Raw genomic sequence first — 27,651 nt, 5'->3', positions numbered from 1 at the left:
AAAAATACTGAAAATCAAGACCAATACTGCAAGCATGACACTTCTGAAGGTCAATATCAGGTTAGCAAACAATTTTGAAACATTCAGTAAACACACAAAATGTTGACTTATTTAGTAGTCTTAATTAAGTGGCAATGTCACCATATCTATATTAACAAAGAACTGTAAATTCTGACTTTATTTTAAAACTAAAGAGAACATAGATGGCAAAATGTTCCGTTTGCCAATTTTCAATTAAAAATAATTTTGAGTAAGGGTCATTTATTTACAAATGTATCAGAATTATTTAAGTACCCCTCCTCACCATCTTGCCATTTTTAGTGAGATAACATGAACCTCCATTAGTATATAGCAATTAAGGTCAATTTACATATTTTAATTAAGAAGCATCTCATATAAAACAATTAGGGTAATAGGCATACTAACTGGATTTCATAACATTTGGACATTTTTCCAACTAGATAGACAGGAAACCTTAATTAGCATTAATTAGCACTGATCTGCATATGTTTGATAAGGCATACCCTTGCCACAAAAGATTATTTATTCCTGAATCTGCCAAATGCTGCAGTTACAGAGGATAAAGGAACTTTTCTTCACATTGTATGTAAATTTGAGGTAATAATTTGCTTATAAAATTAAATTACTTATTATACAGTAAATATGCACTAATATTTTATAATGATAGATAATTATATGTCCATTAAGATATGTAGAAATGATGAAAAGTAATCTCCCCAGTTCATCTATTTTCAGGCCCATGGAACATGGACATCACAATAATCCCTAATTTTCCCATCATCATATTTTCTCTTCATTACAAAAGCTTTGCCTTCCTCTCAATAGTTGTTATATTTTCAGAAAAAATAATTTAGAACATTTTCTGAGTTTATGCAAATCAAAGCCAAACAGCAAAACACACTCCCCTCATTCCCCAAACAAATTACAAAAATTGCAGTTTATGCAGAAGAACCATTTACATCAGTTTGCTCCATATTATCCTCTTGAGTGTTTCACTCTTTTTAAATTGTCTCAGAGGAGCTTGTGCTTTGAGTTCATCCCAGAAAGCTATTCATATATACAGGCCACTGCTATTGCATCATTCAGAATGCCAAAATATGAAATATTAAATAAAAATAAAATAAAATCAATTACCTAAATACTGGCAATACAACCTTACCCGTGGAAGCACAGGGTGCTCATGGTCTTTTACAAACAAGTAAGAGTCACTTTAACCATGCTGCAAGTGACCATGAGCTTCCTTTTCTCGTGCCCCAAACCGGTGAGAAGCTATCTAGCTACATCAGTGTGGCATTAAGCCTGAAGCTAACAGCCTGTCTGTTGGTGGGAATTATTATTCTTGGGTTCAGTGCAAATTATGATAAAATGAATGTGCTCTGATTTCTACTTTATGACTAACTTTTGTATGTGTATATGCCAGGCAATGCTTGGAGCCACCTACAGTATTGTTCGTTATCTTGTTACACGTATGTTTTGTTACAGGTAAGAATTTGAAAACTGAGATATTACAGCCTAGATTCTTGTGGGACACTCACAAAGCCTCTGTCTGCTTCCATGTGAAAGCACTCTGAAGTTTTTGTATCTGCTCTGGGTCTCCAGGCAATCTCTTTTCTCGTCTAAGAACAGAGACCCTGTTCATACCCTGTGACTGCTGCCAGATCACCATGGCTTCTATTCACTCTTTCCCAGAGCTCTCTCATAGCAGACATCTGAGTGATGATTTATCTCTCCAGGAACCCAGGAAGTTGAATCGGTTAATGCACAGACTTTTCAAACTGTCTTAACAGCAGCTACTCTTCACTTTAATGATCACAAGAGCTACACAAGGCCACATGAAACAGTAAACAAATGTACATCTCTCTGCCTACATTTCCTCACTCTTGAATTTTATTTGAGATTTTGTGAGATCTTCTTTGGTGATCAGGGAGCTTTCCCTTCCAACATCTGCCAACCAATGGCTGCTCCTTTGAATGGGGCTTCCACTGTCTCCTTGTCTCAGGACTCCTCCACTGTGTCACTGCATCATTTCATTGCCTCTGACCAATCTGCTTCTGCTTCAAAAATCCTTCCCAGCTTTGAAATCCAAACATTACCACCTGGATGCTTTGTCTTGGTTCCTCCCAAGAGGGACAGAATGTCCTTCCTTAAGATCCTGTTCCTTGTTTTCCTTGCCTTGCTCAGAGTAAGCTAGATGGAGAAGGTCTGTAATGACTGACATGCTGGCACTTATCCTGTCTCTTGTTAACAAATGACAGCCCCAGACACAAGGAGATTCACAGTTCATGGAAACAAAATGGAATTTATAGTTTCTGTGATGATTCAAGGAATCTGTCTGTATACATGCAGAATAATAAAATCACAGAAGTAACAAAAACAAAAATTGTCTTTTTGAAATGCCTGTGAAATACCTACACAGAAGTTGCCTTTATTATCACCTTCCTCTTCAGTCTCCTGCCATGGTTACAAAAACTAAACAGGGAGAGAGGCAAAGGATCTACTGGCTGGGCTTAGCCATCTTTATGTCCTTAGAGCCTTAGGAGTGACTTTTCACAGTATCACAGCTTCTTTCACTAGAAGCATTTCTGATGACTGGCCAATTGTTACTGATGTCTTCAAAACAGCAGGTAAGGTCAGACTAGCTGAAATAGCCATAGTGCTCTAGTGCCCAGGGTTTGTGACAGACCATCCTCTGGTGGTGTAATTAATCATGGATTTTCGTTGTCCATAGGAATTGTGCACTAATCATTCCTTTTCTTTTCTGAAACTGCAGCTTTTCCATGTATCCCAGCTATGCACACAACTTTTTTGTTGTTAGTAAAAAAATGCTACTTGCATTAATGACAACAATGATATTGGAGCAAGTCTGACCACTTCAAGTCAAACACTTCATTGTCTGAACCTAAAAGTTTTTCTGATTCCAAAAAACCTGACTGCTAAAGAGACATGACCTGACAGATGAGTTGGTCTGGTCCCTGCATGCAGTTGAAAATAGAGGTCCACATACAGGAACAGGAGAATATCCCCAAACTCAAATATGAATCACGTATCTCCTCATGCAATGGAGGTAATGAAGTGTCCTTGGGAACAACAGCACTAAGCTTTCATGTACTGTGAAGACCAAGGATTGAAGAATTTTAGTAATGAGTAACTAGGGGACTGCAAAGCTCTTAGCTGACCACAATAAAAGACAAAGGTATGAAAAAACCCCCTAAAATTATTGGCAAAAGTACACAGAATAGTCCATAGAAAATTGTTTTGTTTTCCGGGGAATCTTGCAAATTAATGTAGATTTGGGGTTTAGAGAGACTGTATTCAGTACTAGATTACCACAAAATAACTTGGTTTGGGAGAATTAATGTAAGCAAAGAGAAACAGTGACAACTAATGAAATCACAGGCCGACTGTGAATCATGAATATTTCAGTCACCGTGTTTCTTCTTTTGCCTCAAAAGCTCATTCTTTTTCCTGGGAGAGCACAGCAGAAAGAATGCTATCAGTCTCTCAAACATATATAGCATAGGACATCACCTAAAAAAGTGGTATTACATGGATAAAAGCACCAATATCCTGCTGCTTTTTGATTCCTTTTTTCTGCTTACGAGCAATTCTGTTATCCTGATAACCTGAGATTGATTCAATATGCATTACACATATATTTCTATTCCTGTTGATTAAGTAATTAACACACTAAGAAAGAAGAGAAAAAAAAAAAAACGGGCATTGATCAGGCCCCATTTGGTCTATTAATCTCTGAAATCTGTAGTCATATGTCCTGGTTTGGGCAGGTAATAAAGGTAATTTTCTGTCTTGTACTTTTGCTTTCAGCTACGTCTCTTGTATATTTGTATATATTTAGTAATTTTTCCTATTTATCATTACTGTTTTATTAAAGTTGTGTAGTTTAGTTTCCAACCCATAAGCCTCTCTCCCTTATTCTTTCTCCTTTTCTTATCAGGGAGGAGAGAGGGATTAATAGAGAGGGTCTGTCATTTGGTTTAATTGCTGGGCCAGTATTAAACCGTGACAGATTTACTGGCACCCAACGTGGGGCCTGAGCTAATTGGCTCAAGCCCAGTTTAAATTTTGACTAATTTGCCTCAATAGTTTGAATTCCAGTTCCAGTGGGAGGATACCAATATGGCTTTGCTGAGTGGGAATCAGACCTTTTTCTTAGGAAATTTCACAGGGTTGGAGATTAAACCAGTCGTGCCATATCTTTGGTATTCAGGGTATGTGATATCTGTTTTTGCAGCTGGAATCAGTGTTAATATGTGGTTTGGTTTTTGTAAAAGCTGCTTGAGAAAAGTAGTTATGATATGGTCTGCAATACTAATATACAGTGCAGTACACGGTGCAGTGGTATTTTATACAAGGACTAAAAACTTTGTTGGTAGTTACATTTTCAGTCTTCTTTTGAGGAAATATAATACTCTTGGGCTGAGTTCACCGGATTCTAGTCAAAATGGCATTATGCATATTATAGTTTTCAATCTCCTGATTGCTGTAGTCAGTGTTTCTCAGGTGTGTGTAAGTATTCTCATATATTATCATATGTTGGTGAGAAGTAAGACAACTACAATTAGGGGAATGAGCACACTTCGTACAGAGAGCACCCCCATTTCTGCCTCCGCAGCTGCTTCTCGCCCCCCCTCACACAAGTGCACAACTTGTGAGTTTTGCCAGTGTATCTGCTACAGAGTCTGTCAGCATGAGTTTTGCCAGCACTGCCAGCGTACCTGAAGCTGCTGCCCCTGCCCCCACAGACACTGCTGCCCTGCTGCAGTGAGCCCTGCTGCTGCTACTGCTGCAGACACCACAGCCTCCTCAGCCCTCAGCCCTGCTCCTCAGCCCACACAGTTACTTGTTCGGCCTGGGTCTCAGTTGTAAAGGGAAAAGCTGAGAAATTGCATTCACCCTTTTTTCCTCAGACAGGAGGAGGACGCCGCATTGCAGCCATTAAGAGGAGATGCCCTCCTATGAGACAGAATCAAAAGAAACAGAATTTAATAAGAGTAATCCTATGGGTAATCCTGAGTGAGTGTGGAGAAGACATGAAAAAGTGGGATCAGAAACCTACTGCTGTCCTACAGGACCGAGTGTTTAAGTTGCTGGGTAAGGCGAAGGCAAAAGGAGATCCTTCTAAAAAGAAGGCTGCTCAAATCTCCAGTGTAGAGTGACCCAATCCAAATATGCAGGTGACCCATGACCCCTGCACATCAGGTATGAGTACTGGGGATGCAAAGCCCAGTAATGCACGTACTGACAATGTTGTATGTGCTCAAGCTTAGAGGTGCCCTGCCTCCAGCCAGGTGGAGAAGAGGGACAACTGAACTTATTGGACTGTGTGAATTTGATGGCCTGCACATTTAGAGCCAAAAAGTGTAAAGCCTTGGTGGACAATGGCGCACAGTGCACCCTAATGCCATCAAATCAGAAAGGAACAGAATCCGCCACTATTTCTGGAGTGACGGGGGGATCTAAGGAACTGTGTATTATTTGAGACAATATCAAAGAACAAATACTCAGCACTTTTTTGTCAGATAAATGTAAATAGAGTTGCTAATCAATTCATCAATCCATGCCTTACTGTATGACCCAAAAGTCCTTTTGCTTCCCCTTGTCCATATTAGTAGTTAATAATTGCTACAGTTTTGTGTTCTAAAATCAACCATGTCATTCAATCTGAGAGAGAGAGAGAGAGAGAGAGCAAACTCTACATCTGGGCATCAGGGACATTTTGAATTTTATGGGATTCAGAGGGGTGTCCAGCACAGTGTTGGATCATGCGATAGGCTCATTCATTGTGTATTTCTCCTAAACTAATCAGCAGAGAAATAATTCACATAGTGAATATAAACATTGTCATCTGCAGACGTGGAAGTTAATGATCCATAGAAATGAATGAAGTCATCTCTCTGAGTTATTGTTTTAGGGGACTGAAGAAGACAGCTCTCCTTTAATTGGGTTCATATTTTTATTTCATAGTCATGTCTCCTAAAAAACTAAAAAAAAGAAAATATTTGGGAAAAAATGTTGCATAAAATGTTGGTTGTGTGAATATATAAAAACATTCTCCCAAAGGAGAATCTATTCAAGTAACAAAGTACATTAGGCAAATAACATCAAAACTCTGATGTGTTCCCATTGATTTGCAGAGCTTGAAGCACTCTTTTTTTGCCCTTTTCCCTCTAAATATTACAACTAATTGTATTTTAATGAACACTTGCAATAATAAATTTGCTTAAGACAACACATAGGTAATTATATTTGAGATATAGAAATAAAAATAATTAACTATACCTCTAATTAATATATTAACTTGTTGTACAACTATTTACTCCTGCAAGTACAGGTGTTCTGCAGTGTAAATATCTGCAGCACAATTAAGGTTTTGAATAAGATTTTTTGATTTTAAAAATGCGCTTAATCAGACTATATCAAGTGTTTAAGTGTTTTCTTCACTGTGAGAGGCTTCTATGACACACAGATTTGCTGTGCAGCATTTACCCCCAAAGTCAACAAAAGTCACTGCATATGTCAAATTAAGTTTTCTTGTCTTTAACTTATAAAAGGAGATAGAATTGAATGACCTTTGTCTGTTGCTTTTCATTATTATGAGAAAAAGATTTATACAATGAGCAGATTACTACTCTTTATAGTTAATTTATTTGACCTTTCTTTCTTCTAGAGAGAGAGGGCATTATACTTGCTAAGTGGAGTATGTATCTGTACATTCCCAGAGTTACTACTTACTAAATGTCAGTACAAACACCAAGGCATCCTTTGTGAAGAAGAAATCTAAAGAAATCCCCTATCAATATAATTTTAGTCAAGTATCTCAAAACAGCATACTTAAACCTAGTAGACAGTAAACTCCAATGTAGAAAAAGTCCAAATGTAAGATTATGCTTTCCTATATTCAATATACCACCTTCTTAATGTGAACAAGAGAACCTAGTAGCTGAAAAATTTAGGTATTTATACAAATGATGAGGTATCCCTTTTCCTCAGATTTTCAAAATGTATTATGTATTGAAATGGCTTCAAAGGTTTCAAAATCCAGTACATGGCAAATGTTTTTAGAGGTTATTTTCTAAATGATTTAATCAACCCCTCAACTTCAAGATTCATTTTTCTCTAGTTTCTGCTAGTTAAAGTAGAACTTGACTATGTCACCAAAGTAAAAATATGGAGGAGAAGGAGACATTGCCCTTTTCTGTCTAATATTGCTGCAGTTGAAGTTTTCTGAAAATTTAGCTCACTGCTGTTTGCACACCCCCATAGATACAAATGACATCACAGACATCTACTCCTAATTCCCTGCCAATGCTCATTCAAGGTCTTGCGATAACTTTCCTCTCCTGTGACTCAGCCATCTAACATCACCCCTTCTGGAGTTTTAACCATGCACAAAAAGCAAGGGAAAGCTGAAGCAACAACACCACTTCACACAATACTGTTCCTATACATCCTTAATGAGTTGCTGCTCACCTTCTCTCCTCTGTCAGAGCTGAGACGTGTGATGCCCTCTGCAGGGTCTATTTTCTGAGGTCCAAATCACTGACTTGCTCTGCTGAATTTCCCCAAGCCCAGAATTTTTTGCAGCTGAGCAAAATTCCTTTTAATAGGAAGCTAAATCCACAGCAAGGACCTCCACAAACAAAACCATCCCATCAGGTACAAACATGCATGACTATTTTCCAATAAGAGCTTAGCAGCTGCAGTAGGACTTTTACAGTTTATAGCGAGACTTACTGGCTCATGGAGGAAGGCAAGAAAACTTGCTTATGATTTCTGCCCAAGAAGGTTTGATGTAGCTACTGGCAACTTCCAGTGCACAAACCAATGTTATGTTACACATAATGTCACTGAATTCTTAACACTTGTATTCAGCATTTTATTTTAGTGAGGCAATAGGCCAGAGGCCAGATATTATTCTTCCCATATGACTGCAAAACTTTTGAGTCACTTCTTCACTCTCTTCTCCTTTTTTCCTCATTTAATACAGGAGTCTTTTTTAAAAACTGAAACCACCTTGACAGGAAAACTTATCTGAGAATGTCCTACCATGCAGAAACTACTCTAATCTCTCCACCAGCAGGTATGAGAAATTTAGTACCATAAAGACACCTACTTTTTTCATTCCTTTTGTGAACGAAGTCAAGACCTACCCCTCTTTCCTCTTCATTGCTCTCCTTCTCTTGAAGGCAGATAGCACATAATGACAAAATGATGTAACATAATTATTTCTCAAGTTCTCTTTCCAAAATAGGAAGTGAATTTAAAAAAATCTATTATTTCATAAGCCTTCCAGGACTGTTCATGTTGGAGATTCAGAACATAAGAGTTCTGATCTTTCCACTAGTACAGAACAGATCTTGAAAAAGATCTTTGCTGTTACTTATAAATTACACTTCTTCAACTTTCATATAGAATATCTAGTAGGCTATAGATGGGAAAAGGATACTTTAAAAACTATTCTCATCTGGGTTTTGATGGCTGCTTGTAACATGCTTACAAAGATGAAAGTACCCAAATCTGTAAGTACCTTATATCCTGAAAGTCTGGACTACAAAGTTTTGTTAAATCTTCATCAATATGCTACACAATATCTACGTTGAATAAGCTGAGTTATGGAAACTAAATTTTAAAAAATAGACTGTGACTTCATAAATGTTTTTACAACATTAAACTATGCCAGTTGTGGTTATTAAATCAATTTAACACTACAGATGAAGCAAGTAAGCCAGCTTTCCAAATCAATAAGATAGTAGAGAAGATTGCAGCCCCATAAGAGAAAAAGCAATGCCTCAGGATTTTGGAGAAAAACTCCTGAAGCACTCATATTGTGTGGAAGACAAATGACAAGTGAGAGGTTTAGTTACTGTGTATTTGATGATTTTATGTATTATCTGATCAGTGCTTCAAGAATAAATCATCAGAAACTTAAAAATGTACAGACATCAAACTTAATTTCTACCTAAGCTTTTATCACTGATGCTTCCTTGGCCCACAACCTTTCTTAGCAATACAGTTTTCAGACAGCAGGCCATCACTATCCATAATTTACGACTAAAATAGCAAAACCTCAAGGTTTTTAGATAATTTTACTAGACTACAGTATGAAATAAAATATTACTCTCTTTACCTTAGAATAATCTTGGAACATCCAATCCCCATTTCAAGTCAAGTAAAACTGGTCAGCTGCCCCAGGTTTAAAACAGCAGTTCCCCAATCTTTGTTAATTTGTACATCTGGAGTTGACCAGAAGTACTAATTTTATATACTGGAGATCCAGAAAACAAATCAGAAGATTAAAATACAAGGCAAAAGCAATACAAATTAAGAGCAAAATTACAAAAAAAAAAAAAAAAAAGGGAAAATCAACTATATTGTTTATAACAAATGTTCAAGTATCTATTTTCTACTTGAGTCACATATTTTACAAGAAAATGAAGTTTTGATCTTTGATTACAATTATTCACCTGAGAAGCTTTTTTTAAAATAAAAAGCCATAATACTTTACAATTAAAATAATTTAATACTTTTTTCATTTTTCACATATTTGCTTGCTTTCTAGACATTATAATGTAAAGTCATCTGTATTGTAATTACAAGAGATCATTTAAAAATTGTGTTTTGTCCTACAGCACTTTGGCTTGACAATTATTAGATATTATATTCAACAGAATACAAAAAGCAATCTTTATCACAAGGTTAAAATTAATCTTTTAACCAAAGAGGTTTTCAGAGAAAATCCAAATTCTCATCAGCTTTGTATCAGTTTCTCTGGGAGAGACACAGAAGTGAGCAAGGGAGAGAAGAGAAAAGAAAAAAACCTGAAGGACATTTGAAAAATTTCTTGCTACCGTTCAGTGTGAGCACACATTTTATCAGTTTTCTGATAAAGGTGTAAGCAATAGGACATGATTAAATTTCTGCTGTCAAACTGCACTGTGGTAAAAAACTATACCCAAAGAAGAAGAGAGAAGTAGATTTACAGTTTTTATGAGTATCTGTGTTCAGTCATTCCCTTTTGGATCTGTTTTTTTGGTGTGTGATTCTTAGATCTCAGTGTTTTGATGTAGTAAACTACCAATGGATGAATGGTTCCTTTTTAGCTAAGCAATCAGTTCAAGAGAAAGCCCTCCCAATGTTTGAAAGAAAAAAAAAGAGGAGGAAAATACATCCTTGAGCTAACAAAGAAATTTAGAAATAAGAATAAAGCATGGCAGAAAACGTGAAGTAAAAACATCTAGTAGCAAGTTCTTCAGAAATTTTCTATCCACAGCTTCTTGTCAAATGATTTAAGATAGGCAGTCCACAAGGTACTAGATAGAATATCTTGAAACTGTGTAAAAACTCAGTTTTCCTTTTCTACTAGTTACATCTTTGTGTCAACAAAGCATTATTTGTGTAGTTTGGATGAGGTACTGATGAGCTTTATCAAAAAAAACTAAATTCTGTATCTGTACCTCACTCTCTAAAATATTGACATTGCATTCCTGGAGAATAACTCAGAGCAGATGCTCATATGACACGACTGGATTCTATTACTCTGCAAAATGCTGCAATACTAATTATTTGGGGGGAATAAAACAGGAGTACACAGACTGATAAAATATCTAAAAATTACAGCTTTTGATTTGTATTCTGAAGTGAAATTCCTCTGGTGTGGCTTCTGAGGACCTGTGTACATACACAGAAGTGGAAAATTAATACATATTAATTAAAATATAATAACTCTGTTTATAATACTTAGCCTTGAGACTCCAGTGGATTTAGATCATGACAACGTAGCTTGACTTGGGAGATTAATTCTTTTACAGACATCTAAAAGTATTAGTCCACTTGAAGCTGTCAGGGATATGATAATCAAATTGGTGATCAAAACTTGTGAAATGTTTGTGAAATTTAGTCAGTCAACTGACTAAATAAGGGAGCAGCAGGAAGTTTCATAATTGTAAAAAAATTCTTGACAGAAACAGCAAACAATGAAAAAATGTTTTTTCTTTTTAAAGCCCACAACATCTCTCAGTTTACTCTCTATATATAGACATAGAAATTAAATAAGAAAAAACTCTAATGCAGAAATTCTAATGTCTGCCAATTAAGCATGTAACTTCACAACTGAAAAAAGCAAGGAGGCAACTGTTTACTTAAGACATAATAATACTACATTGTTTAACAAAGCTCCTGTCAACAACTCTGGACACCTGTACCAAGCTTACTTATTGCCTAATTAAATATTAACAAGTCTTGATAGAATCTGTAATACAATTTTAATTACTGTTTCCTCATAGGGAGGCCATGTAATCAATGTATTTCTAGCTGTTCCTAGAGGCTTTTTTGTAAAACTCCATTTGTAAATTATGAACCATCACTAAAATATTTTATTCCAGATTGCTATAAGTAAATAAAGACTATTACGCTCTCCTAGGAGGAAGGAAGAATGAATACTTCCCTGTAAGGAGAGAAAAATATGATCTTTTCAAAAATCACAAAGAAAACACTTTTAACTACAATCCCATTTTAAGAGGTGTTAAAATCCTTTCACATAGGAGAAAATCAACATCGGGGAGTCACATAACACCACAATTGTATTTAAATTTCTATATAATATAAAATATTATTATCTCTGGATTGCATAGTCAAAAGGAGAATAACATTACTCCTTTGAAGCACATATATAAATTTTCTGCTGGGAATGAACTTCAAATATTAGGTCTTGTACCTACCTGCAGCATGGTCCTTTTTTCATCAGGATTAACAATGTTTAAATACTATAAACACTGATTATTATTTTGTATATTCAGGGGTGAGAATTTCCAGGAAATTATACCAATTCTATTTAGGAAGGCATCTAAATAGCTAGTACTATAATTTTCAAAGTAACAGTTCTCCAGATGGCACAACACAATTTCAAAACACAGATAGAGTGGTACAGGGAAGGCAGAGGAGTATCAGTATCTAGGTGAATATTTTGGTTTATATTCTAATGATAATCTACCCATAATGTTATACTGTGATAACCTTGGCTCTTGAATGTTAACTTGCTTTTGCACATACCACTTTTAAAATTTCCTATGCAAAAGTGCTACTGAAGCCTTTTATGTGAACAGGACTTGCAAGGCTGAGCCACTTAACATTCTCACAGGCTGATTATACATAGAACTGGATAACATAATTGTGGGGAAAACCAAATCATCGTATCATTCCCCCATTAATTTTAACTCAGCACTTTAACATGACATAAGAGAGTCAAACCAATTTTAACTCAGCACAAAATTTTAAATGGGACCTTTAAAATAGATTTTGATATTTGATATCTATTTTGATATCTACTTCCAAATCCATTAAATAAAACTAGTACTTTCCTCTCTTTATTGGCAACCAGAATGGGGACAAAATAGTATTGCATGCAAACTATTAGACTTTATTATTTAGACATAAAGTAGATGAAATTATATAATGAAAACCAAATAATTGACATCTTTTGAAATTACTTTTCGACAATCAACATGCAAGGAATCTCAAATCCTCCACTCCAAGTTAAGCCATTATCCTGACTTCGTTGTTATTTTTGTAATGCCTGACAGGTTTCTCCTGACCCTCTGAATCACAGAGTGAACAATGCTTAGGATGTTATGGTTGATAAGGATGCAGTGCAGCTCTGGCAAGAAAGTTGAGATGGAACTTGGAGCATCATCCTGCTCCAAGGACCCTGAGGAGGTCTTTGGGAATGTAGATCCTGGGTTGGCAGCACTCAGGAATTGTCGAGTCAGAATATTCAGATCTGCTATCAGTCTCTGGGAGCACTGTGTATTCATCCATCAGTCATCACAGGAGGCACCACACACAGGCTCCATAATCTAGAGTGATTCATTTTTCCTTTTGAGGCCTCAAAACAGGATTTCCAGCCTGCTGTGCTGAGCCTAGTTTTCCAGAATGACCTCTTAATTAATAAACATTCAGTGTTTGCACATGTTTTGACTTCACTGACAGACAGGAATCCATGTAGAGAATTGCTGAAGTGTAGATACAATTTTTATGCCAAAGACTGAGCTTTGACTCCCACCTGATCTGGCAGACATGGAGGCCTCAGTCTTCAGGCTGGCTTTCTTCCAGGTTCACCTGAAGTTTTTGTGGCAGTAGTTTAATCATTGCCTATTCATTTTTTTAAATGCTCAGGGAAAAAATGCATTCCATTGGCTTCTAAATGCCCTCTGGGACATAAAGCACAAATTTAATAAAGTGAAAAAAGTAATAATGTTTTTGTAAAAACTGAAAGTAGCCATGATACATGGAAAGTCCTATCAAGATGATTCTCCTGTTCACCACCAAGAAAAAAAATATTCTGAGCTGACCACATTCTTCCTCAATAAATGTAGAACAGGTCCCAAGCCCCAGCACTCTTTAGAGTCATCGTTTGGATCTGTCAATTAAGTAAATATGCTCACCAGAGGTTCTAGCAGGCAAACATAAGAAATCCTTGACTAGAGATAATTCTATTACTGCTAAGCAAGACATAGGAGATGTCTTCCCATCCTTTTTCCTACCACAGAACTCTGGAGCTTAAAACACAGCTCACTGCAAAACTTCACTGAGGTACAGGATATAGCTCCTATTGACATGTGCCAAACTACACCTCAAGAGCAATGAAGCCAAGTCTGCATCAGGCTGAAGGAGAGGTCCAGACCAGAGATCCAGCACTCCTCTCTAACAGCCATAAATTATTGATGATCTCTTCTCAGCTATATCCCCAGGTTATATCTCCAGGTTGTATCATTTATATCCCCAGGTATGGAGATTAATCTATACAGTATAGTCAATGCCCACTTACCTTAATGTACAAAAAAAGGAAAGTATTTAGGCAGGTATGGATTGCATGTTTCTGTATTTGGAGGCAGAAGGAATCTGGGTTTTTTACATCTCTGTTTCTCTTAGATAGCCTTTCCCCAGTTAATATTGGTTTGGTCAGAGTACAGAGCAGAGCAGGCTTCCTTGCTGCACATCTGGGAACAGCAAGGGTAAGACTAATTCATGCACAAAGGGATACAGCAGAAACTGTAATCTTTATGGTATTTAAATAGTATTATGTAAACTACAATACAAAACACTGAAGTGAGGCATCCCATTATCAGGAAAATTTTGACAAATTCTTAAGTTACAATCACAGAAACTCGAGTTATTGTAGGAGGGAAACCAACCAAGCCTTATATAAGCACTTTATGCCATGTACCTATTCATGACTTATCTTCATGTATTAGAATTTTATATAAACTTATATGCATTATATATGTATATTTGCAGAATCAGTTGCATAATTTTGAATTTCCATAATTCATCATTTAGTTGAACATTCTTTTAATTTGGTACATTTTAACCTGCTTCCTCCTTAAGGGAAAAAAATCTCTCTGTTTTTAATCCAAATCATCCAATTATTCTATAATGTTTAGTGTGAGCAGTGACAATAAAAATTCTTAACTGGGCCCGTTCCTGCAATTCTTTCATTTTCACAGCTACACTGGACTCCAAAATGGCTTCAATGTCAGATCTGAACATCATTACAGTAATAATATTTTTGTGGCTTTTCTCAGTGAAAAGAAGGATGCTGAGAATGGTTCACCTTCCTACATGCTGTACATGTACACCCATCAACAACCCAGCCCTTTGTGAAAGTATTCATTTGCAAACAGGAGTGCTGCCTTCAATTCTTCAGAAGGGGCTTCTCTCTCACTGCAGACACTCTGTTCTGCAGTAATATAACACAATTTTTTAATGACAATATATGTACGTACTTTTTATTTGCACACACAGGATTCTATACCATGAACTCTCCTAATTTTAATTGCACATCATTACCTAGTGATACAGATAACATAGCTTTCCCCATCTAAGTCATGAATACTAGCAACTCAGATTTTTCCTTTTTTAAAGTGAAGATATGTTACCGCATTAAAAATAAATGAGCTATTTTTGTCAGTTGATTGGACACTGAGTACACATAATAAATCACCAAGAGCATTGTATGCTACTTTACGTGCTAACCTTGAGCTGCAGTTTATCTCTTTGCTGCGATTCAGAAGACAATAAGGTATTTCAGCAAATCAGCTGATCAGCTGAAGGAAGTCAAAAGACTGAAATGGCTCTGAAATACACAGGCTTTTAGATATCAAATTACCTCTGGAACCCTCCACCCAGAAGTAACTCAAACAAAACCCATTTGAAATACAGCTTCAATATTCAAAAAAATCAATAATTTAAACCACAGGTTGAACATTTTTACTGCTTCCACCGCAGACTGTCGTTTTTTGAAATGAAAATGCTAATGGCACCAAAGGGGAAAGCTCCAGCCAGAAAAGATACAGGCAGGGATTGGCTAGAAATGCTGGTTTGCTTACCATCCCCCAGTTATGTTTACATAAGACCTCTTAAAATAAACAATTCTTATTTCAATCAGTTTGGAAAAAAAATGTTTTTTTTCATTGCACTTAATGTTTCTGTCCATGAGAGCTTAGCTATATCACGAAACTTCACTGTAAACATGCATGCTGAATGCAAATGCTACATCCTCAATTATGCTATTAAGTCACATTATTTTGAAACAGGCACTAATGCCGTGCTTTAGAATACCTGCTAGCGCACGGTGAACTAGTTTTTTAGATGGAAAAGCAAAAATACAGGCGATGTTGTGTTCCAACATCTCCATCTGAAATGGGAAGCAGTCCACCATATCCTGCAGAAAAGAAACAAGTATGGACAGTCCACTGTCTGTGATAATAGCTCATGTAAGAGCATAAAGGGCTGGCTAAAAAAATACTTCTTAAAAGATAAAGAAAACAAGTAAGGAAGGGGAATGGTGGCAATATGAACCCTTGAATGTAATCAGAGCAAGCTACCCATGGAGGATATATGACACAGAAGGAAGTCTCTCCTCTGCATGAATTCAACCATGAGGCAATTTTTAGATGAGCTTGAAATCTGATAGTCTCTTTGTGTAGAAAAATGTTATATTTTAATAAGATAAACCTCATGAAATCCTTGCACTCTCTGGCACTAATTTTCTAAATTATATTATGGGAAGAATGCAAGAAGCAAACAAACAAACAAATAAAAAATAATCCCCAAAGCAATGAAATATACATCACAAGACAGAATTTCTGTATTTATAGGTATGCAACTCCTAGTACACACTAAGAACAATCTTTGTTACAGCAGCAAAGCATCTCTTTAAGTACAGAAGAGAGCGGAATAAGAAGCAGGTTGTTAGACTTATGTTCCTTGGTTTATAGTTTTAATACTTTATTCTCAAATATGTTCCTACTCTCTCTTTCATATACTTTTAAAGTCTTCTCCAACCATAGGGTTAGAATGAAAAAGAAAATATAAATAATATTCTGAGGGTAAGGTTGCTCAAGGAAAGAACACTATGTGTTTGGATACATCCAGTTTCATTTTAAAGTGAAGATTCAGTTTGTGCTTCCAGGTCAAACTTTCTAGAAAACAGTCATAATATTTTTTTAGAAATATTCTGTCTGATAGTTTTGTTCACCTTTAGCCCAAGTTAAACACAGATTTTAAGTTTGGAATAAGAAAGGACAAAAGCACATAAAAAAAAATAATAAAAGCAACACATAGTTCAAAAATTCGAGCATGCACTCCAATATTCTGCTGTCCCTAAAGACACAAAATATTTCTGACTCTCAAACAAAAAAGTTCACAAATAATAGCAGAAATAATTAGTCTGAGTTTAAATACACTCAGAATGCAGGAAAAAATATTTTGTTTATTTATGGGTTTGAGATCTGCATTACCTTCATGTGAAACAACCTATTCTAGGTAGTCCTAGCAGTCTTTAAACAGCAGCAGCAATCAACTGACCTTCCGAGAATATCGGTCTTGACAGCAACATAAACTTAAGCCAAATAATAATAATAAAAACCCAGTAGCAAGTAGGAACCAAATATCCTCAATTCATGCAGAGTTAAGGAGGAAAAACAAGCTGTTCAAGTTTGTGCTGGAGTGAAGAGACTCAGGCTGCTACAGATCACTCTGGGGCAAGAGCTCCAAGCACTTGCAACAACAGCATTCAGAAGAAGTGCCAGCATCACCTCCCCCTGTCCCAGTGTACTCAGACAGCCACTAAGAGCTGGGCACATTTTTGATTCCCTGATGAGGCCCTTTGTGGCATTCAAGCCACAAAATTTGTCACCACTGACAATATTTGGACAGATTTCAGATGCAGTCCCACATAGAATGCACCGAGAGTAGGTTAATCTTGAAATATAAAGCACGGGTACTCTTAGCAAGGCCTGCATTCAGAAAATAAAAGGGGTGTAGGCTCCTGGCTCTTATCTGCTGTTGCAGCTACAGCCTGAGATGGAACTACATGCCTCAGCCGGAAGGACAGATAATTCTCTTGCCGTAGCCTCTGGATGTTTCCTCTAACGATCCCAGCATTACTCCTATCTTGTCTGGATTGACTTTTGCTCAGCACACTCTCAACCATGCCCCAGTCTCCCTCAAACACTGAATAATGCAATCAACTACTCAAGCTAAATCAGCCGAGAGTTACAAAGCTGAGTTTCAACATATTGAAAACACTTCAATCAATGTCACTCTACTAAACCTTCCTCTATGCCTTGATATACACATTAAATAAAAGTGTGGCAAACAGGAACCCTCCTGAACTGCACAGGGCAAGCAATAAAGCAGAACATTATACCAACAACACGCTGACAGCAGGCTCCTTTGACTCCATTGTTTAAGCATGAAGATGCTTTAGGAAAGAATGCATTAAGAGAGATTTGGAATTGTTTCCACTTTTGCTTAATTCTGCAGTAAAGCACAGATAGTTGGTAAAATACAGCTACAACTGCATGTGAAAAATTCATACATTAAAAAAAAACCCCAACATTATTTCTCAAAAAAGCTGGTAATGGATGCTGTTTAACAGCAGCATTATTGCCACACAATTTTTTGGTATTACAGATTTTGATGTTGCAATAAGGCTTTACATACTAACTAGATACTGAATTACAAGAAACATCCTTTTCTATATTTGTGTGATTTATTAAATCATAAATCGTAATACCATGTGCCAGAAATTCCTTTTGAAGGACATAATTAGGTAACAATTATCTTCTAAACTCCTTTCTCTGTCTTCAGAGAACGCATTAGCAACACATCCTTGTGCTGCCCCATGATAGAAAATGAAACCAAATGTGTTGGCTCCACAGGATGCTTTCAGTTCCTGCAGTTGGCTGGTGAAGTGAGCTTTGTTCCTGAATGTGCTGTCACAGAGAAAAACAATAGTTTCTCCAATACTTTTAAGGAATAAGCCATATAAAACAGTATGAAAAATGAAATTGGTTTGTACATGTACAGATGGATGTGGAAAAATATACATGTAAATTTAAATTAAATTCATCTTATTTGAAAGAAAATTAGGAATGTAGGGTTTCTGTATGGTTTTGACTTAAATCAGTGAATTATACCTTTTTCATGTTATAAAACAATGCACAGAATCTGATCTAGGGGTATTTTATTCTGTGTAAACATACACAGAAATGCATCATTGCAAGCATTGTTATAATCTTATCAAAGAACGTTTTAAGGCCTTCTGCATCAGTCTGTTAGTGTTTGGAGTCCAATGTGTGATGACTGGCACAGTGAGAATGCTCTTAGTGCACTATGATTTTACTCATTTATTTTTGAAGGAAAAATAATAAATAAAAAAACCCACCATGTAGAGAGTGCTACATAAAGGTATTATTAACTGTGAAGATGGAGGAAGGTAGAAGTGGGATAAAAATGGCTTAATTAATTCAGAGAAAATAAAATTCACTCCCTCAGATTTTAATTTTTTTCTCTTTTTTTAATGAATTTCCATGGGAGAAGATTGTATTTGCTGTTTAAGCTAAAAAGAATAAAATTAAATAAATCAAAGAAAATAAGATCAACAGTTTCAGCAGCAATCCAGAACTTGAATTCACTCTGTTTTCCTTTTTTGTTCCAAGACCTCACTGTGCCCAAACCCTAATATTGCAAATGCTATGTAAATGTAAAATATAAAAAGATGGGGACCTCTGAAACAATATATAATTTTATATCATTCATGAATAGACACATATACACATACTTTCTTCAGTTTAGCTTATGATATGCAGAAGATCTATATTTCCTTAGATCTTGCTGAAGCAGCTCAAAATTAATCTTGGCATCATGTGAAGCCCCAACCCTCTATTGTGTCACACTGATTATGCAGGGAGCTTACACTTAAGTTTAAGAAAGTGAACACAGCACATTATTTCACTAAATTACAAATTTCAATCACAGCTTATTGACACTTTGCTGAATTGGTGTCTGTACTCCTGTATTGTCCAGGTTCTCACTGTTTAATACTCCCAACAGTTCCCACTGGCTTTGGCTCACAATCTGTGATCTAGATAGTTTCACTAATCATATTATAGTTATGCACAGTGCATGTAAGTCTCATTCAGAACATCATTCTGATCTGTTCATATGCTGTCACATGTAGGGGTGGATGCAATGTCTAATGAGGATTCAGAATCTCACAGATGATGGTTATGATGGCTGGCAACATAACTATGAACAGCTATACTTTTTCAATATCAACACACGAATAGAGATTCCTGGGAAACAGTATAATTTTCTGACTTCACTAAACAGATCATAGTACAATAACTACTGCCATGGTCAAAATGCACAGTTTAGTGAAGCCCTTTGCATGAGAATTTTGATATTCTGTGTTTACTTGAGTTCATATTCTGACTAGAACACGAGAACAGCACAGGCTGCTGCTTTTCCTAATATTACACACTTAAATCTTGTTTTATTTATAGCTTACAGTAGCTTTCAGCTAAATTTCACCTTGCGCCCACTGCCAGGTAGCTGGGGAAGGCTAACAAACCCCTCAGTGTTCACATGAAAGCCTTTGTGCAAACGTATCCTTATTCTGTCATCTACTGGCAGCCTGCTTCCCAGTCGTGTTCTCTGCCAGTCCTTACCAGTTTGCCAATTACACAAGCTGCTTCCCAGACATCAGACAAAAATTCCACAAGACTGCTGTGCGAGCATAGCCTAATTAACCATCAGCTTAATTAGACAATTTACTGTGTAATTAGCAGGCAATTAGTCAACACCTCTCAGATCTTATTGACTGCTGTGACAGCCTTCCTTAGTCTACACATTCCCATACGCTTCCATGACCACGATCCCAGCCCCATCTTGTACGGCAGCAACCCTTGCAAGGGAAGGGAAATCATATTGCCTAACAAGGGAAGAGGTAGAAAAATCAATATATCTAGCCTGTTCATCTATTAAACTGCCTTCTAGCCATGGCTTTCTTTTTTCTACTAACAGAAGGTCAGCTGCTAACAAAAAACCATCCAGCTATAACATTAGCTTCAGCCTTTTTTTCATTTGCAATATGTTTTAGGATCTTTGATTTTTTCTGTTTTTATTTTTTTTTAAATCCTGTATTTCAATTAATTCAGAGAATTTAGGTCAGCAGAAGTTAAGGAGAAAAAGATTTTGTAAACTTACTTAAAATTTTGTAGGTTTAAGTTCATGGCCAAGAACAATGACAAGGTGCTGCTGGTTGCTTTTGAAGCCGAGAGTCAACATTGTAATTAACTGCTTCATAGTACAAAATGCATCAGGAAAATAAAGTAGATTGAAAGTACAAAAAGTCAATATTTGACAATAATTCTACAGTAATAAATTCACTAGCAATAATTTTTTGAAGTAGTATGAAATCCTCTACACATATCTAAAGTTGTATGCTCTTAATAGTTCATAATCTGAGAATGCACAATTAAAGACTATCATAATAAGTATGTTAAGGGAATATTGAAAATATGTGTTCCCTTTTTCCTTTTTCTTCACCTTAAAATTTAGATTTTGCAATTATCTGTGACAGGAGCATTTTGGATAATTCTGGAACTAATAATTCCAAAATTCATGGGATGGAAAAATATCTCATGCTGCAATTTACTCTAGAATACTCTTTATTCAGAAAAATCCTACACTTTCTGGCTGGAGGATGGAGTCACATAAAACTACAATCTCTATCATAGTAAAATATTTAGATAATTTTCTGTAGAATAGCTTTGTGGCTTTTCTTATAATAAAACGTGGAAATAATGAAACAAACTATCAAAACAAAATAACAACAAAAAGCAAACAAAAAAACCCAAACTAAACCAACCCCCCCCTCAAAAAAAAAACCAAAAACCCCAAACCAGCAAACTCTGACACTTAACCAAGTGGGGATGGGGGGCAAAGTCAATGAACTGAGAGAAGGCAAATTTTTGAATTCTCTAATGACAAAATAGATTTTTTTTTCTCTGAAAGTTTGTGGTTGTGTGCCACAGTGCATCATGAGAATTCCAAAAACCAGGGGCGTTTATGTCATTTACACTAACAAAAGTTTGAAACGTTAAACACGGCCTTATGCTGTGATTGTCTTGGATAAGCATTTTTCAATATAACTGTTAAGAAAAATGTTAAACTTTTCCTGATTGTTAAATACATCATTGATACTTAAGAATGGTATGTTGTCAGTTGTTTTGAAGAAAGCAAAATTCTAAAATTAATCTGCAACAGATGGTGAATAGATGGTGAAAAATGTAAAAATTCTATGTTTCAGAATTACACTTGGCAATATCTAGCTTACACTGACAGTGCCTTTTTTCCCTGAGTTCCTTTCTGAGGCAAAATTATTTCAGGCATTGCAAAGATTACCAACAACCTTCCATGGACATACCAAACAACTGCAGAAAATGATATCTGAATGATATTTCATACAAGTTTGTTACATTTTATTGTTTTAAAATCCTGTTTACAGAATCACATCTTTTCTTAAGTACTGGTCACTTCCAAAATACCATATAAAGGCTCAGCAGGAACGACCACTCCTACTTTTGACAGATATTTTTTAAAGAAACACTTACGTAGAAAAATACTCAGTATTGCAATCTTCATGGTATTCCAAATTTCACTGGAACTGATTTTCAGTTGTGCCACTCTGTGTGCACAGTGAGTTTCACTAAAAATATACAAAAGTTTTTAGATTAAAAGCTATCTAAAAGAATGATTTGCAAGTCTTTTTTTTTTTTTTTTTTTTTTTTTTTTGTAAGCTGTTTACAATGTTCAAGCTGAAAGTTAATGATCAAATTTACTATTTGTATATGTCAGTGCATAGTTGCTCTACTGCTTTAAACCATTAGCTAGCTCCAGAAGAAAAATATATGAAGGAAAAAAAAAATCTACAAATATTGTGTTGAAAACGTGAACAGAAAATGCATCATTAGAAAATTATATAATCTAGGAACATATAAGCTTAGTAAGAACCACTTTTGCAGATAGATTGAAGTTTCATCTTTGATGGCCAGCTTCATGTGTAGCTTAAAGTAGGATATGTCATTGCCTTCTTAAAGACTCTATGGAACTTACAAAATAAGGTCAAGAAACTTAAGACAAAAGCGGCAGCCAAGCTTACTCTGCTCCACAAAGGTGAAAAAGAAGAAAGGAAAAGAGAAAATATGGAAAGCAGCTTGCTGATCCTCTGCTTCTAAAAAAAGACCCTTTAGCATGGATGAGGGTTACTGACTCAGTGCTCATACCCCTGCCTGACAGATTCCTTTTTGCCTTCCACTGGCCCATTGTGCTCACTGCCTTCATGAAAGACTCTGCACTGTGGTTCTCATTGCAGAAAAAAGCAGCATTTCCGTGATATTTGATTCTATAAACGAGTGGGACTAAACATTTGCCCAGATGTCTATTTTTTAACATGAACTTGTAAAAAGCTTTTAATTTCTAATGTAGTATACAATCACAAAGAAAGAGAGAGACTCAGATAGCTATTAATGCCTTGTTTCAGAAGTGCAGTTCGTGATCTTCAACCTTGGCCAAAATAACCAGGCAGCATATGTAAAAATGGATTGCCAAAATGGTCCAAACTATCTGTCTTGCAAATCCATTGGTGTTGAGAAGCATACCTACAACAATTCAAGGCTTACCATGTAGACTTCAACTGTGGTAGGAAGGGACTTGGCTTACAATATCAACTTGTTAAAGCTCTCAGTACTGGGAGAGCAGTACCCCCAGCTTTCACTGTGTTCAAGCATCTCTCCAGACAAGGATTCCTCTAGAGTGAAGATATGCCAAGGCCCTGCTGGTCTAGATGTATGGACTAACAAGAAAAAATGGTCAAGCACAATCCTATCCAGTTCCTCAGACAACAATTCTGAAGCTATTAAAGTTATTAGCACTTAAAGAGGACGTCCAGGATTCTTTAAACTGGGTCAGGGATGGGTTAGAACTAAGAGATGAAATCTGGTCCTCAAGTTGAATATATGAGAGAAATACTTTTTCTTGAGAAAGACAGAGGAAAATAGGTTTTCCTGTCACTTAGACAGACTCACAGAATAATTTGTTCATTTTTTGTACCCAAATAACACATTTTCTATCTAAAAACATTCATCTCAGATACAATGTCAGAGCTGCAGCATTTTAAAAAATAATAATTACATTCTGCTGTATTTCCCTAGAATAGTGTTCTACCTGCCCTGTCAAACCTTGTTAATTTTATGCAGTGAGGTAAAAAAGTAAAAATTGGGAACAATAAACGTGGTATTTTTTTTTTATTCTTTCAGAAATATAGAACAAAATAAGGTACATAAAGAACTCATAAGGATATTATGACAAGAAAGAATAATTTCAACATTTGCACAACCAAAAAATAATTCCATTCACAGAGTTTTGGTATGCGAGGGAATTCTGTAAGATACCCATTTTTCTGCTAAAAAAATGCAGTTAATAGAAGTTCTCTGATGTTAATTGGTAGAAAGGCAAACAGTCCTTTTTTTATTTGACATTAACAATCTGATCATTTGTCTCTCCAAAGAAAGCCCATACAGCTTTCATACAGACCACACAATCAGGAATAGTAATATTTCTATTTACTGAGATATCAACTGGCATTTCATTGCAAGTCAATGGTCTATCTTTGATACAGCACACTAGACCTCAATCTGGCATCTACAAATGTCAAGAGTATATAAAAAATATTATAGGATGGAATCAAATGCATGTTCTAAATTCCTAAAAACCAAAACCAAATTCACCTAAACATATTTGCTGCAGAAATCAGTACAATATTCATCTGTCAATCTCAAAAAACAATGAGGGAGTGATGCTGTCAGTAGTACAGGATAATAACATTTCAAGCAGATGTTCAGGCAGGGCTCTAATTCTCACTGAACTCCCTTGGTAAGCATTTAATTTCTTTATCATATGCAGGCTAGGCAAATTGTACTTCATCAAAACTGTATTGTGAAATATTAATATTTCATATTATAGCAAAACTCCATAGAATAACCTTTGTCATATTAAGAACATCAGAATTTCAAATGTCATGGTTCTGCATTTTAATGCAGCTTAAATGGCTTTTTGGCTTGGCACCATAAATTACAACTAGTTTAATCTAAATTACTATGCTGTAGTATCATACAAAAACATACATATTGTAATACATATTCACTTCTGTGAAATACTAATGTTATGGAACACAATGAGTCATCATACCATGGTTTTTTTTTACCACCTTCAATTATAAAGCAAGTTGCAAACAGTGCAAATGTACAGAGAGAAAATTAGTTGGAGCCTGAATATGTATATTGTAATAAGAACACACAGAAATGCTATATATCCTGGCTAAATTAATTAATTCTCTACTAGCAATGATTTTAATTTAGAAATGGTTCTGAAAATATATCGTAAAATTTACATCAGTGAATGGCATAAACATACATTATGATTAGGAAGTTTTCTACACTATGGTTCAGTTCAAATTTAATCTAGCTTTAATTGTAGCTTTGTTTTAAAAATCATCCATGCAATTTGCTCCACATATAATGAAAAAAATATATTAAAGATTAAAAACTAAGTTAGTCTGCATGTTGATTTCTGCTAGTTCTCATAATAAAGGCAAGTGTTTCCACATTATTGAAAGCGACAGCGTCACAAATCAATGCATGTCACAACAGAACAAAGACCGATGTATCTGATTAATCAGAATTAAATTTTAGAAGTGAAGGAGGCATCTAAAAATCAAAGCAAACATTTTTTTCTATCTTAGTTTGGTTTTTTTTTTCTTCTTTATAAGCAGCTCATGCACTACAGTGAGAGAACAACTGAGAGAAAGCCTGAATTCAGCTGATAAACCCCCAGATTCAGCTATAAACTCACCATGATAGTGGATATGGTATAGAGGCATGCTCACTTCATACAACCTCTGACTCATTTTGACACTACATTTACAGGACCTTTCTGGTTACAGGTTTTAATGCAGATTTTGTGTACTAAACAAAACTCACTAATAAATTATAAGTAAATAAACCAGCTCACACTTCTCTGTTTAATTAGCGCCGTATCTCACCTTTCTATTAATCTAAGCTCTAAAAGAAGTAATAATTAGAATTCATTTATCGTGGACTCTTTGATATGCAGCTTCCCTGTTTTCCATCAATAGTTTACCAATAAAATTTATAAATAATACATTGCAGCACAGAGTTATACAACTAAAACAGAAATACTATTTGAACCAACAGAGCAATGAGCTATTGATCCTGCAGTCAAAAAGGGAAGACCAGAATGAAAGAAAAGGTATGCAAACAGGCATTTTATTCTACTGCCATTTGTCTTTCCTAGTGATAGTTCAGTTTAAAAGCTGTTATTCTCATTTCTGAAAGAAATCAAATCTACTTGATACTGCAGCAGCTGTGAAAGGATGTTTCATTTGGTAAATAAAATTCTACAAGTCACTAGCCCCCTCACAGATTCCTACAGACTTGCAAGCAGGTACAGTACCCCATAGTCAGTATTTGCATTGCTATACTATCCAGCACCTCTTACATTTAGACTGCAGTATACTTAAAGGTATAAATACTCTGAAGTAATATCAGCTATTTCTCATGTTAGCTTTTTTTACTTCAACACCAGTACAGTAGTATGCAAGAACCAATGTCTGCTGAATCACACAGACTTGAAATCCTCACCTTACAAAGAGAAAATGCTAGACAGTTTTCAAGAAGGTAATTATGCACCAAACTATGTGGGTGTTTGAAAGGGGAGTGAGCATGGCATGAAAGAGTTAGTGCTATGTTAACTCCCTCTGTGGCAACAAGTGATGGTTTCAATGTGAGGCCAAGATAGATGAGAGTTTGGAAGACTGGGTCAGTATGTTATATCCAGGGACTAGAACTGCAGCATTGCTACCCAGCATTTCCCCTGAACAAGAAGCTATGGCCTCTATGGGCCTAGCCTAGCATTTGAGAAGAGTTTGCTGTGCTGTTAAAGAGAGTCAAAAGAGGGAAAAGGAGAAAAAGTTCGAATGAAATCAATCTCCTGTCTCAAGAGAATCACAGCTCTCCAACCTGAGCCCTTTTTATCTCTGTCCCTGGATCTTGCTTCTTCCAGGATTTATCCTGCTTTTCTCTCTGATCTTATTCCATTACACAGTCCATAATGAATGGAAATCTGTGGTTAGCCTGTGTGTGCTCTTCACTAGCTATGTGTCACTCAAATTTAGCCTGCATCAATCCTTTTTGCTGAACTGCCAAAGGATGCCCACAGTCAATAGGGAAGTGACTGGATTATCTATCAGGGACTGCACACAGTGGTGAATTCACTATCAGCTCTGAAAAATGGAGCATCCTGCTGCTGAGCTCCCCATTGCCACGCAGGCAGTTTTCTGCTTGGCCTTTAACTACTGCAAATAAGAAGGAAGCCCACAAGTTCAACCTAATCAGGACAGATAAAATGAGGAGACACGAATGATGAACACAGAATCCTGCTTGCATCACATACAATCAAGGCTGAAGTAGAGAAGCTCCAGGTGCCAAAAAATGTCTAGCAAGTTCCCTTTCTTCCAGTGGTTCCACTCTTGAGAGCTGTACTGGCAGGGGAGCAGCTCTGCCTTTCCCACCGACTCCTGAGGCACAGGTCAGGAAATCTTTGTTTCCTGTCCTGCTACACAGTCAGCTGTCACAGCTGGGCACAACAGCTTCATTTGAAATCTCCACTTCTATAGATCCTCCAGTTCAAGAGAGCATTCTACTCCCTGTTGAACACTGCACAAAACTTATGTCTATATAATCAGAAGTAAAAGAAAAACAAAACCAAAAACAACAACAAAAAACCCCAACCAACAAACAAAAGAAACAAAAACCCCAAAAAGCTAGCACATTATGCCAGTCAATATTATTCCAAACTACACCAGCTCCTTGTTCTAGCATTAAGTAAACAAGAACAAGAACAGGCTGTATAGCACTTATTGCTCAGATAAGAACTGTTGTGCCTCATTGAGCTTTTCTTCCCAATTGAAATATTTATTTTTGTAGCTATTACAAATAAAAGCAATTTTATTTCTGCTTTACCTTGCAGCCAAGCAGCTCAAATCATGTCACAAATATTGAGGCTTAACACCTCTTTGAATGCACTACTGTGGAGAATACAATAGCAGAAAAACTAAGTAGCACTCTGGAGGAACACAGTCCTGTTGCACATGCAATATCTGATTCAAGAGTTTAGGAACCAGAG

At 36.1% G+C, this 27,651-nt stretch overlaps 1 protein-coding gene across 1 annotated transcript in view; it reads right to left on the bottom strand.

The window, feature by feature from the left end:
• The window catches only part of DPYD (dihydropyrimidine dehydrogenase), a 340,069-nt gene that overhangs the window by 132,732 nt on the left and 179,686 nt on the right, over nt 1-27,651 (bottom strand). The window lies entirely within an intron of this gene.

The sequence above is a fragment of the Calypte anna genome, chromosome 8, assembly GCF_003957555.1.
Source record: "Calypte anna isolate BGI_N300 chromosome 8, bCalAnn1_v1.p, whole genome shotgun sequence".
Classification (NCBI taxonomy): Eukaryota; Metazoa; Chordata; class Aves; order Apodiformes; family Trochilidae; genus Calypte; species Calypte anna.
The sequence above is the reverse complement of the archived record's forward strand: the minus strand, read 5'-3'. Positions and strand labels throughout refer to the sequence as shown.